The sequence below is a fragment of the Cheilinus undulatus genome, linkage group 11 (assembly GCF_018320785.1).
Source record: "Cheilinus undulatus linkage group 11, ASM1832078v1, whole genome shotgun sequence".
Taxonomy (NCBI): Eukaryota; Metazoa; Chordata; class Actinopteri; order Labriformes; family Labridae; genus Cheilinus; species Cheilinus undulatus.
The window spans coordinates 14775510-14790483 of record NC_054875.1 but is presented as its reverse complement, the minus strand read 5'-3'; the positions used below and the strand labels follow the sequence as shown (position 1 = coordinate 14790483).

Below are 14974 nucleotides of genomic sequence, written 5' to 3'. Positions count from 1 at the left end.
CTCAAGGAATAATAACAGCTATGGACTTCTACTGTGAAGGCATTGACAGAAGTAGTGTGTTTATCATTAGTTTTAACTTAAGTCTGCAGCCGTACCAGCAACTTTAAGCAGCTGCAGTGTTTACAGCTGCATCTCTGACCTTTAATGTTGGACCTTGCATGGACTCACATCAAGAGAGTCACAAGTTCAAACACACTTTTAAATGGTTGTTTAAGCTGAATCACTGCAGAACTGGGCTAAGAACAAACTGAGACCACCCAGCTTTTTGTTTAAGGCTCAGACAGACCGACAGGCAAAGCGAGCACAGTCCATATGTTAGAGTTATTACAGACATCAAACCTGGAGAGGAAAAAGCACAGGCTCAGCCAGTTTACTGTCTTACAAATTTTATAAAACGGCACAACTGGGTGACGTTCATTTAGTTAAATGGCTGCTCATAGTCCTGGGGCAAAAGCTGCTTCTGACTGGACTAAAACTGAGCTGTTTTCCAGCAGCAACAGTTCATTGTCACATGGGCACTGCAGATGGAGACATTTAAACCAGTAATGATGGTGTTGCAGAAATCCATTCTGCGGCAGAAATTTCTGCCAGTGACAGTGCTGATACCCACAAATAGTAATGACAATGATAATATTAATTTTGCGATGCAATTGTGCAAACGGAAATGGACAATGATATGACAGATTCTTAACCTGACACAAAACTTCTCATACACAGTGTTTCGGAAAGGGCAGAGGCTTCAAAAAATCAGAGCAACAAAACATGTGACGTAGCTGCTACTGACGGGTAAATCCTTAGAGAACTGCATAATGCGAATCATGGCAACTGTAGACATGTCAGTACACGACTTCTGTCGTTTTTGAAAAGAAAATAACTCACTGCTGTTCTTTGTTCTTCTTTTAATGAAGAAATGTCGTCAAGTTCTGACAAAACTTACACTTTAGCAGCATCCACGATAATGTCTTCCGTCACATCTGCACCGGCCTCTTGTTGCTGCTTAATTACATCACGACTCCACCATGCCTGAAAGTACTGTCCCTCATCGCTGATTGGTCCTGTCACTTTCTAACTGGGCCCAAACAGTTCAGGAGCTTTGCAAGATGGATTCCAGTGAGAAACACGGAAACAGGTGAATCCATCTGGTTTGCAAGGTTAACAGATTCTAACATCTTATGTTAAAAGACAAATGTATATTTAAAAACACTCGCTGCAAATTTTCAGTGGCCACTTTAATGGTAAATCAAGTGTTCTGAGTGCAATAGATAATATATTATACAGAGCTTTTAAAAAAAATCCCTGGGGAGAAGCTCCCAGACCCCCTAATGAGGTTTGGGCTGTGCCCCAATATACCAATGATTAGGTCCTCTTAACTTTGCACATTTTAGAAGGTTGAAAATAAAATCAGATCTCTGCTGGAAAAAATCATGTGTTTTACTATGAAACATATGAAAATGAAACTCTATTGCAGACTTTTATAAAACTTCTATATTGACAGGGAATATTTAAAAGCTTTTAGGTGATGATAGTTGCTGGGTAGGGGTGCTGAATCATGATTTGCCCTGGGTGCAAAAATGGCTGGGCATATGATAGGGCCCAACACTCAAATGAAATGTTTTTAATGTTACTGTAGTTTGATTTTATTCCATGATAAAGGGGCTAACAAAGACAGACTCTGCTATACAATGCTTTAAGACATTTGTGTATATACCAGCGCTTGGTGTGTTTTCATATTTCCATGGTATCAATCAAAGGTGCAAAATTAAAATGGTGGTGTAATGAAAACATCAGGAAGACATTTAATTACGTGCATCTTTGGTCATGTGCTGCCTGCAGGATATATAACCATTACCACCTCCTGACCGTCCAGGGTAAATTTTCTCACAATTTCTTCTCACACAGACTCAGCCCAAACTTTACAGATTTCCCAAGGAGGCTGGCAGGAAAGAAAATTCTGGCTCATGTTGGTGTGAAAAATTTAGATCACTGAGTTTACACGGCAAGCCCAAATTCAGGAAGTGTTCTGAAGTGTCGTGCTTGTATGAATGGGACTTTCTGTATTACATCAAATGCCAGTTGATTAATAGATGCACACTGCAGATCCGACTTTAAGCATTTCTATCAGAGTTTATCCAACACTTTATCTCTACTGCACTGCTTTGACTGTGATTGGCCCCAGAAGGAATAACCTCTTCCCTGCCTGTTACCGCCCTGTTCTCTTCAATTAGTCACACAGAAGCACTCTCTCTCTCCGTTAAAAAAAGATCTGCACTCCACTTGACAATCTTCTATTTCCTCTTTGTCATCCTCAGACTCCCTCTAAGCTGTCACCTTTTTTCAAGCTGTCCTATTTCCTCTTATTTTTCTCCCTGTCATTCTGCCCCGTCACCCTTGCTCTATTCTTTTTCTTGACTCACACCTGGCCGTTAATCACTCTCACATTGGACATGCGAATGCAGCTGTAGTTATAGAAACCAGGTCACCCACGGTCAAGGTCACTGTAAGCCTGTGGGAGAAAGAGTGAGCCGAGATTGTTGGTACTGCTGTTAGTTTCCATGTGTGAAGCTCCACATGCATGTTGGACCATTAAGGTGGATCGGCTGAGAGCGTGAGATCAGCACAGGCACAGAAACAACAATCTATGATTAGTAATTACAATTGTTAAATATAAATAGCAAAAAATGATTCCCTCTGTTTTCCTTTTCTTTTTTTCAGAGCTTGTCTTTTCTCATATCTTGTGTTCATGTTTTTATCCCTGCCTATTCACTGAGTCTGTTTAAGATATTACACACAAATACAAGATTCTTAGAAATGATTACAGGCTCTGTTCATATTTCCAGGAATAGTTTAAAGCCGCAGACAAACAAAATGTATTTCTAAAAAGATAAGGCCATGTTTGCACAACAGTTTCATCTGAAAACACAACCTTCTTGTTGCATTTTTGCTGTTCAGATACACAATAGCATTTTGGGTGCCTGGACATGGAAAGTTATGAAAATTTGTCCCAGAATGCTCACTTTTAATGCAAACTGGCAATGCACAATTTTTTTTATTATTTTTTCAACGGGTACCCCTGCTTCCTCCCACCACAAAAAACATGCTCATTAAGTTAATTGGTGACTCTAAATTGGCTCTAGATGTGAATGTGAGTGTGCCTGGTTGTCTGTCTCTATATGTCAGCCCTGCAATTGACTGGCGACCAGTCCAGGCGACCAGGGGTGTACCCTGCCTGGGATAGGCTCCAACCCCCTGTGACCCCCAACGAGATAAGCGGTATAGAAAATGGATGGATGGATGTTCATAGTTCAACAGTAATGTATTGTTCTTGAAAATAAGAGACAAAAAATACAAATTAATCAGGTAGCGAACAATTTTTAACAAATGGAAGACACCTGAAGTGGCTGAAAAAAAAACTACACATATGTATACTAACCAACAAAACCTCTGTTGAAGCACAGACAAAATATATGTTGAATCAATATTTACACTTGATGAAGTGTAAAAGATTCAGTCAGACTGATGCAAAAACGATAGCCCGCTGGTTTCCTTCATAAATGTCCCAGATGTGAACTGAACAAGAAGTCCCGGAGCATCTGGATTGACTGAGCTGTCCCTATAAAACTTGGTGGCCAACAGGGATACATTCCAGAAAAGCCCGTCCACATGTGACATTTGTGTCAGAACACAAGCAAAAAGTCAAGAAACGCAAACAAAGGATCAGGCAGCATAACTGAAAAACTAAGGAGAGAGAGCAAAAGTCATGAAGGGAGAAAAAAACAGGAGCTGTAAACAAAAGATGTTAAAAATCTCAAGACTAATAATTACATTGCAAGTTTGATTTTTTTTTGTTCTGAAGTGCTTATTTTTGTTTGATACTGAAAAAATTTTGTTTGAGTCTTTCTGACACAAAATTCACTCCATACTACCTTATCCATAGAGCTGATGCTGAACAATGGACTTATTTAACCAGCATGCTAATGGTGCTACCAAACAGTCATGACTGCACACACAAGATAACCAAGCACCGTAGTCACAACACACAGAGCTGTCTACAAAACACAGCAGGTTAGCATAAAAGCTAGCTGGCTAACCCACTAATAGGAAGATGATGGGTGTAGCGTTAGTAAATCTGTAGCATGTTGCTATCACCCATGAGTATGAGTTAGCCATGAGTGACTAAGCTCTTTGCACACGTGCATTGCAGGTCCAGGCAAAGCCATTAGCAAGTAGTAACAGCAGGAATAATGTTCTACTTGTGCTGCTTACTCCCAGTCAACATTTTCTCATATTTACTCACTTTGTTTTCCCCTAAGTTAAAATACTGGACAGAGTCTGAGTGATGTCAGCCATTTGGACTATAAAGAGGGCTACTGAAGCCCATCTGCAGCAGCTGCCATATTGAACTTTCCTAACTTTGGGTCAACCAAGAAGTGAGCTGGGTTTGAGAGCTCCTGACAAACAGTTACATCTGACTTGCATCCTTGTTTTGGTTCTCCTGTGGATACTAGATGTAAAAACTAACATGATGTAAAGTGAGTGTCTGTGCAGAAAAACATCCACCAGATGGCATGTTTTTATGTTTCTGCTTTGGTGCCAGAGACAGACAACATTACATAAATACCAATGTGCTCTCCCGTTTTAGTAGTGGAATAAATTTCCCTCTGAAAAGTAGCTTTTGGAAACAGTGTCACAGTGTGTGTGTCTGTGTGTGTCACTGAAAGGCCAAATCAGAATTACCCCTTAATATAGCTCAGCAGAAGTATATGAGTGTGTGTGTGTGTTTGTGTGTGTGTGTGTGGCCTGTGCCTGTTCTGCTTCTCTGACCTGGCACTGGTTAAAGCTGAGCCTGTTTGGCAAAGGAAGCTACCGCAGAGACAGAAATAGAGCAAGAAAAGAGAAAAACTGATTGTAGAGCTGGGTAATACTTCAGTAGTTTGCTTTATCATAAGTCCAAGTTGAGTTATTAAATGTTCAAATGAATGCTGACAAGTAAAACTTTGCTGAAATATGCTACAGCTCAAGCCCTTCATCTTTGATAAGTTTTGAATTTATTTTATGTTTGTTTAGGTTTGGTTTGAAGGAGTCTAGAACAGACAATGGTACAGCCGCAATCTTGATTTTCATTCTGAAAGAAGCTGTGAAGAAAGGTTAAAAATTTACGCTCCGTGCTGAATTAAAATAGTGTTTGCCATGCGCACACACACAAACAAAGTGTTTGGGAAGGGCAGGGCTTTTCAACAGTGTTGATTTTGTCAACTAAAACCAAGACTATAAATATTTGCTGGCAGCCTTTTTTCATGACAAAAACTGTAATAAGACTAGCTAAAACCATATCTTTGAAGACTAAAACTACTAGAAAATAAGTTACTTTTTTGTCAAGATGACTAAAAATAGACTAAAATGTAATCAGACATTCAGAGTCCATCACATTTCTCCACTATGAGTAATTCTGTCAAAATACAATGTATCTGTAGCCACTCATCATCTCAGCTGAAAGCAGGGATCCCAGGTATGGCAGGGTGCAGAAAACACACTACCATGATCTGGTACCAGATTTAGGCAAGACAATGAATGCTTGGACTGAAAGTAAAGAGTAAAATATGAGGAGTTTTTATAGAATAGAACTAGGCTAAAATGTTTTTGATCTTTTGTCAACTAAAATGTGACTAAAACTTTAAAAGGCATTTAATTTAAAGACTAAGACTGAGACTTAGATTAAAAATAACTGTCGAAATCTACACTAATTTACAATAAATTATCGGAAGGAGTTTCGATGAACGCTCTGTCACATTCATTATGGGCCAGTGAGAGCAATCAGAGTAAATGAGGGAGTAAGAATGCGTGCATGCAATAGTTTATCATTAGTGGAACTTGGTGCTTAAAACTCCTGCTTAGAAAAGCTTTTTGTGTGACTCTTGTTCAGATAAAGAAATGAAGCCCAGTTCTGATAAAACTTCTGCTACCCTGTAGCTGCATCAGCACTGATCAATAACTAAACCCTGCTTTTAACTCTCTTAAACTCATGCAGGTTGGGAGCAGAGCGAAAACATCTTTTCCATCATGAAAAGCTTCCAGTGCTGTCCTTTGCTCTTTATTTAAAAAAAAAAAAAAAAAAAAAAAAAAAAAGATGTGGTCCAGCTCTGACAGCTGCCGCTATACGATAGCTACATCCGAGACGATTACTGCTGCAACAGCCATTACAATCCTCTCCAGGTATAACAAAAACCAGCCTGTAGATACCGCCTTGTTCTCTTCAAATGATGCTGATTGGTCAGGTTTGTTTTCCAACCTGGCATAATTGTTTGAGCTTTGCAAGATGGAATTGCCTGATGACAGACATGGAATCTTGCAGTTACGCACTGCTAGCAAAGCAACATGAGGCATTTAGTGAGAGAACTTCCAGGACAATGTAGGGCTAACAACGATTCTACAGCACACATCATAACTACTAAAACAAAGACGAGAAAATATGATGATTCATAGCTTGCCGTCGGCTTCAGATGTCACTCTGTCCTTTATAGATAAAGAAATTTTCATCTGCCAAAGTTGGGGGCAGTAAAAGCCTGGGAAACGCTGCACTAAAACAACAGTAGAAGTTAACAGGACAGTTCCCATTGGTTGACCATTGATTGATCACAGATGGCATCATTCTCTGAAAATTAATCAACTGAGCACTGAATTACAGAAGTGTGATGCCCAGGTGAAGTTTATGTGTGCTATCTTCTATTCATCCATTGCCTTGATGAAACTGATGAGATTAACACCAGATTGATGACTAGTGAAATAGAAGAATAGAATCTCGAGCAAAATGAGGCCCCCCACAGTCCCCCTATGCACAGCACATGATCTGAGTTTAATAAGAGAGCAGTGGGTCTGATATGAGGGATGTTAACATAGTTATTTCTTGAAAGTTTTACTTTTCGACTCAGTTTTAACTGCTAGCTTGATGGGCTAATGCAAAGCATCGGCTATGCTGTGTCTCGTCCAGCCTGTCATGGGTGTGTATGCAGCACAGGAGTAGCATCAGCCTTCACAACTCAGGCTTGAAACCTTACAAAGGTAGTGGGTTAACAAGGTTATCAAAATTCAATATAGATGTATAGAGCTTTGTTGTATGTTATAAATATCCTACTTTTTAATTCTATATAGCCTCTTAAATTGTTTGTGTATGAATGCTCTGTAGACTTGGCTTGCTTTGTTGGAAACGTGTTTGCTTGCATTGGCCTTAAGTTTTTATTTGAGATGGTATTCTTTATTTTAAATTTAAAGGTGTTTTTGCAGAGTTCATCAATTTTTCTTTGGTTGTTGTAGCTGTGAATCACATATCTTTACATGCACACACACTATTGCCACAAATATAAAGGGATTAGAGTCAGGGAGTTTCACTTCCATCTTCTTAGAAAAGGCTTTTCTCCCCTCTGTTGTACCTTTACTCCCTCTCCTCATCTTACCTTTAATATATGCCCTTATGTTTCCTTATCACCCCCTCCTTCCTGTTTTTCCTACCTCTTATCTCCCTGCCCTTTCCCTTTCTCTCTCTCTATGCTTTTCCAACTCGCCCTCTGAGGTGTGCAACAGAAATGAAAGAGGAATGGGAGTTATCTCTCTTCATGTATGGTGAGGATCAGGTCTATTCTGGGGAAACAGGGTGGGGAGTGGGGAGGCTGGAGGGATGAGGATTCTCTCTGCACATGCATTAACTATGAGAACAGAGCAGCGGAGAGGCTACAGACGGACGAGAGCTGGAGAGAGAAGCCGCAGGCAAGCAGCACACCTGGACACAAACACACACATATTCTATTTTAATCATCTGCATTTATACACACACTTAGAAAAGTAAACATGCAAGCATCTACACACGTGTAGACTTTAGTCAGCACATATGCAACTCACTTAAACATGCACTCACACTCATGCAGAACACAAGGGCAGCTGCAAGTTCAAGCACAGGAATTTATAATGAGTGGCTCTAAATGATTAATGCTTTCTGCTGGCACTCAGGGATGCTTGCTGATAGACAGACACACAGAAAGACAGGCAGACGGACTGCAACTAGGCAGAGAAATGCTAATTACAGAAAAATACTGAGATGAATGTGACCTCTTTAACACAATTATTCAGTGTAAATGTCATGAACACTGCTCAATGATATTATGTACTATAGATGGTGGGATATCTGAAGTTTTCAGACGTTAACATTGGGGAACTATTATTACTGTTTTCTGAAATTGTCCCACAATTCCGCACCCATTCATGTTACTGACCTGATGCCAATTAACCTGATTAGTAGCAAAATTCTCCACCAGCTGTTTTTCATCAGTATGACTTACTATTTCTGCCTTTTGTTGTTCCATCCCTTAAAATGAGCTAATATTCTTCATGAGATGGTAAGATGATATGTTATTTATGTTCTATGGTGAATAAAATATGGGTTAGTGAGATTTGCAAATCATTGCATTCTGTTTCTATTTATATTTTACACCGTGCGCAAACTTTTTTGGAAACTGGGTTGTACTTTTGCTTAACATTTTAAGAGTAAAATAGATCCCTCAATCAGATACGGATGTTTTTTGGTTTTACTGCTACAAGAGTTAATATGACCTAACAAAAAGAAATAAGCAGAAATTTTGGTTAAAATCTTGGCGTGCAGGTCCTTTCTGAGTCGAGTCTGCGTGTTTTCCTAGTGCATGCACAGGTTCTCTCCGGAAACTCTCGCTTCCACCCACTGACCTGAAATCATAGTGATGAGGTTAATGGTCAAAATACCATTTTAATACAGTTTTTTGCGGCAAGAATGTTATTCTCTACAAATTATGCAAACATTTATCTGTCTTATTTTGGGACTGTTTTACAAAATTCCTACTTTTCTTGTTTTTTTATGTTTTTCTTAATCAAAACGAGAATGATGTTAAAATGGTAGTTGCCTTCAATCAGCAATTGATATCAAATTTTCAGTATGAGCCAAGATTATCATATTTAGATATCTTTCACACCTGTGCATCCATAGTTTCATTTAACAAATATTGTGCTGGATATAATACAAATTTATTTTTGGCTTGTGTTTGTTGAATAACACATAAGATGAGGAACCTAAAAAAATCACATATTAAATTGCAAGCACAATATTTGGGGAAAATTCTGCAATTAGATTATCCTAAATTGTTCAGCCCTGCACACGGCTGTAGATGTCATAATTAACATTGACTTCACTAATGGATGGATAGTGTCCTTATTCTTCAGAAAGTTATCCCTCCTTTATATCAAGTCGACAAAGCTTGATTTCTGTGGAAAAGCACTGTAAATTGTTTTTGTACTTTTTTTCATAAGCTAAAGATCAGAGTCTCTTGAGACTGAAGATTCTGAACAAATCAACAAAACAAACAGCAGAACCTCTAACCAAAATCTGCTAGTAATTTTAAAAAATGCACGTATTTAATTTATTATCCAGAGCAACAGATTTACATAGGGTTTTTTTAGATTAAGTTTTGGGCAACTAAGACAGTAAAGGGGCAATACTGGGAGGAGGGAGTCGGGGAAAACAAGCAGAAATGTCACTGGCTAGACTCCTCAGGACAACCACATAGACCACGTGTCGCCTGTGCTTAAAAGGGATGTCTTTGGAAGTGTCTACTACCAATACTGTTGTGTCTTTTGAGGACAGGCTCACCTCATCTGTCAGTCAAATGATGGACGTTTTTTGAGGACACAGCTGCGTTCTCCAGACATTTCCGCTCTTCTCTTTTCCCATGTCACTGAAGTCATAGACACACATTGTGTGTGTTCAGAAACCTTTTATCATCCTTCCTCTAGGAGACACACTCAAACATTCGCAGACATCACTGATGTCCAGTGCTATCACACAGGCACACAGTGAAGGGGAGGAATATATTGGAGATAAAAGGACAAGAGCAGAGAAGAGGCAGAGTGGTGGTGGCTGGAGAGGGAGAGACTGACCACAGGTTTTTTTTTTTTTTAAAGGGTGTCTGGGCGCTGTCCCTGCGTGATAACACTGTTTGCAGTGGAGGTGATACGACTCGTTTACACTCTTATAACTCTGCAAACAGCTCTGCACTGTCTGGTTGGCTCTCTGCATTTATAGATGTCTTATCTGCTGCTGTCTCTCTTGTAGACTGCAGACACTCTTTGGTGTGATGTCCTCAGAATCATGTGTGCCTCATGGGGTTGTTCAAGTCATCAAAGAAATCTTGTCAAAGCAGAAAATTAAAATGTTTAATCAATTAATCAAACTTTCTTGGTCTCCACAGAGAAGAATGTGTGTCTAACTTTTCACATATCTAATAATATCACCCTCTAAAAATACATTTTCTAATCTCAGGCAATTATGCATGGACATAGAGATGACTCTCTGCAAAACATTCCCATACAACTGTTCACACGATCTCTTATGGCAGATTTGCTCAAGATTTTTTTTGAGAAGTTCAGAGATTATCCAGATCTTACTGGCGGTCAAATAAAGACCCCTTCATCACCTTTATCTCACACCGAAAAACATTTTGGCTTCTCATACAGAGCCACATGGCAGCATCGCAGAGCTTTTGACACCACTGAACTGGAATGGCTGGCATGAAGCGGTCAGCAGGGCTGAGCTCTTCCTTTAAACAGTAGAGATGAAAAATATGTTCCTTAAATAACCTAAACAGACGTTTTTTACATTTGGTGAAACCATGAATAAGAGTTGAACTTAATCAGCAAATCAGTTGATAACATGGTTGGAGACACATTATATATTTGACAAGTTTCAGTCTAGTTTTACCAAAAAAAAGCACTCTGCTGAGACTGATCTTTTGAGGGTTGTCCAATGACATTGATGTTGTGTGATGCAGGGGATTGCTTGACGTTGGTTCCCCTTGATATTAGTTCTGCCTTTGACACTGCTGATCACGGTATAATGTTAAAGAGGCTTCATGATTGGGTTGGCTTTTCAGCGTGCTTTTTGTCCTCTCTTGCGGAAAGAACATTTTCAGCAAGTTTTGGTAGTTGTGCTCCTGAGTCCTCTCCACTGTCACATGGGCAACCAAGGGACTCTGTCCTTGGGCCCTCGCTTTTCTCTCTTTATTTGCTGCCCTTTGGACAAATTATACAGAGATTTAATATATCATCTATGTGCAGATGATTTAAAATTCCTTTTCACATTTGAGTCCAGTAAAGCCTCAAAGCTGGCCGACCTCCTTGAGTGTGTGAATTCTCTAAAACTCTGGGAGGCTGACAATTATTTACAACCCAGTGCAGGAAAAGTTTGTTCCTTTAATCCTGCAGAACTTTGTACACCCAAGGTGTTATTTTTGATCAATCTTCCTCATTCAACAACCATGACAATCAGCTAACAAGATTGTGTTTCTTTTTCTTACTTACAAACAGTTACAAGAAGCATCTTCCTTCATTTACTTTCTTGGTATAAGTGAGTGAAGGAAGTCATGGCCTGCCACCTTCATTTGTTGATTATTAGGGCTAAACTTGTGCAGTTTAGGCCTCTGACTTCTGAAAAAAAGCTCAGCTGTATTATTGCAGACTGTAGAGATGACAAAGAACACCTGTTGAACTCTTACTGATATAACTCATCATTGCTCAGTTGACAGATTACTTCTTAATGATCACTAATTATGCTAGCTCTTTTAGCCTGCTAATAGCAATTTCCCCTGTTAATATGTAGCTATTAAACAACATACACCTGGGTAACTCAATCTGTGCAAAATTAAGACTCCATGGAGAATAGCGAGCCAGCCACTACTGACATTTAAATGTCTGGTAATCTTATGTTATCACTTGCATTTCAATTCATCACAGTAATACTTAAAGTTAGTGCTCCTCCGACAGTCCACAACAAAGAAGGCTGACACTGGGTGCTGGTTGCTAAGCTGGTAGAAAAGGCGCCTATATAGGTTGTTTGCAATCACGTGAACTGTGAATGACACAGTAACGTCTGATGGGGGACAGAAATGGGAGACAGCCATTAGAAATATATGGGAACAGAGGAAAGTCAGTACTTTACAGCTCGAAATGGAGTTATCTTTAGAGAATTTTGCCCTAAATTGTGTATGATCCCTACACTTTACAAAAAAAGTTTTTTTTCCACATTCTAACCAATTTACCTGACTTGTAGGTGATCAATATAAAAAAAAATCTCAGCCCAGTTGTCCTTGTAGCTTCTAGCTCCTTCTAGACAAGAGACTTGAGGAGTCTTGTACTGAGCTCAAAGGCTAGATGAGCCCCTTTAACATTTAGATTTTTTTATCTTGTCTTAAAACATGCTTTAAATTGAAAGTTATGCGTTATCCACTAAATAAACCTTGTAGGGTAAGCGACTGAGTGATGAGGTGCCATTCACAAATGAGCCTGTTCTTCAAAATGGCTCTTCAATGTGAGCCACTGTAGCTAGCTCCCATTTGAGTGATAGTTTCCTTATCTATCCTCTGTGATTATTAAATCTACATTTATAAAGCTAAAGTGCTACTAAATGAAGAGCCGTTTGGGAGCCGAACAACCTGCTCTACTGAGCTGAGCCAAATAATCAGGATCTCTTAAAAGAGACATATTTCCCCTCACAATGAGCGAGACTGAGGAAACACAGTCAAGATCAGAGTTAAATAAGCTAAACCATGACAAAACTGCACTGAGCCAAACTGGAGTGCTTTGTGGAAATGAACCATACAGGAGCATTGTGTGACACCGCTGGTCCAGGCTTTAGATTCAGATATAAATTCCTGTCTGATGCTGTTTCCCTCTGAGCTTTTTAAACTTTGTTTTTTCTGTCTTTTGCCTTATTGTTTCCCAACTTTCATGACACAAAAGAATGTTTTATATTTTCACGCTTTGAATGCTTGGCATAGTCATAAACAGCACAAAACATGGCCTTCTGTTAGCATTTCTCTAGAGATCACTTCCTGCCCCCCATCTGGAGTTCTCTACTGTAACGTGACATTATGAGCAAAGAACTTGTACTGAGAGGCTGAAGTCCTCAGCGCAGTGGTTCTAGTGATTATTTCTGGTCCTGGCGCTCTCTGGTCCCTACTCTCTCTAACTCTCTTTATGAATGTTTGGCATGTTGAAGTTGACTTCATATTTCCCCTAAACTCTTCCACCCACTCCCACTCTCTCTCCTCCTCCTCTGTCAAAAGTGCCACATGCGTGTTAGTGGAGAGGGTACAGCTGTGTGTGTCTCACTTGTTTTAACATCTGCAGCTTTGGCCAGCTTTTGTTTATGTCCAGAATGGAAAATTCCTCTTCTTGTTTTGTAAGAGGCATATTTCTTATTTCTGGTTGTCAGTTTAAAGTAATATTACCATTTATTTTTGTTTTTATCTGTTGTAGTGACTCAGAGTACATTTTTACACCAAAGAGAGTGATGCACATCTGAATCACTACAACTGAAATATGAATAGACACAATGTTGTTTGTTTAAATTTATCTAGAAAGTCGAGAATTATGATATTGCATCCATCTCCATCATGAAAGATTATTTCAATACTGAACTGTAAAAACAACATTTTGACTTTAATATACAGTACTGTGCAGAAGTTTTAGGCATGTAGAGCGCTAATGGTTCTTCTCAGGTCCTGATGTTCCACAACCTGGGGCTGAAGAGAGGATGGAAGGCGGCCAGAGTCAGTGTCGACACATCTGACATGTACTTGTGTTTCTCAGCAGCCAAAGTTGAGCTTAACAGCATTTCTTTTGTCTGGGCCTTTGCACCCCTGGTAATATGCCCAGCAACCACCAACAGTTTTCAGATGCTTAGAACATACACACGACAACCGGGGGATGTGGCAACCCTCCTACCCGTCCTAACAGTACCCTAGTCTATGTTTGGCTATCTACCCATAACTCTGCCCATGCCCTTGGTAATGTACAAAGACATCCAGAGAATGACCTGGGTTGTGTCAATCCTCCTTCCCACCCGATGTGGCCCCTTAGGTGGGCATACTCGCCATTACACGCCTTACTTCAGCCTCAAATTCCGGCCCAAACATGCCTAAAACTAATGCACAGTACTGTACATGGAAGTACTGTATGCCTTTGAAACTATAATACTATAATAATTATCATTTTTTATCGTCTTCAGTAAGAGATTGTTCATTAATTGCATTAATGACAGAAGAAGCACAAGTAAAATGCAAAATATTCATGAAGCATAAAAATAGTTCTTTTTAGATCAGTATGTATGTTTTATTTTCTATAACCAAAGCGCTGCTTTGACAACTGGGCAAAGCTAATGAAGACTGAGATGTTTATTACCACAGAGAAAACACATTGAAGTCACTGGTGTTTATTTTATCCCTAAGGAGGCAAATAAGATATGTTTGTCCTCCTTTTCAGTACATTTAATCATTAACAGTGAAATGACTGCAGGGTACTTTAACACTCACATTCCCCCAAAATTTAAATTCCATCGTCCTCCTGATTCTGTTATCTTGATCCTTTTCCTCTCTTGTCCTTATTTTGTGTCTCCTTTGTTTTGACAGCTCTGTCTGCCTTTTTGTTACATCTTACCCTTTCCTTCCTCCTCCTCTTTAAAAGAGTATCTTTGTTCATTCTTTCATTTTCATTTCCAATTCAAAAACCTTTTGGATGCATCACAAGTTCCTATGTGTTCCACCTATCCACCCATCCTTTGCAGCACTTCATGGTATTGTTTTCCACTCTGTCTTAAATCTACTATTGATCCAACAGCGCAGGCTTAGAGCCAGGCTTTTAATCACAGGTTAGACACAAATGCACCGCTCTGTCTTTGAATGCCTCTCAGGCCATGTTTATGCTGAAACTACCTGCTGAAAATGGAACTGTCTGGCACATGTCAATAACAAATACTGCACACATGGATCTAAATTAACAACTAAAAATGTAGTAGCAGGCATGTTAAGTGAAGTTGGCTTTGTGCTGAAACAGCATGACTGTGTGGACAATGAGGTTGGATTTGACTCCAAGTTCCCACACGTGTAAGTGACTGATGTCTATATAT

General features: G+C 39.5%; 1 protein-coding gene across 1 annotated transcript in view; it reads left to right on the top strand.

Annotated features, from left to right (window-relative positions):
• Positions 1-14974, top strand: part of bsna (bassoon presynaptic cytomatrix protein a) — a 181444-nt gene that overhangs the window by 27804 nt on the left and 138666 nt on the right. The window lies entirely within an intron of this gene.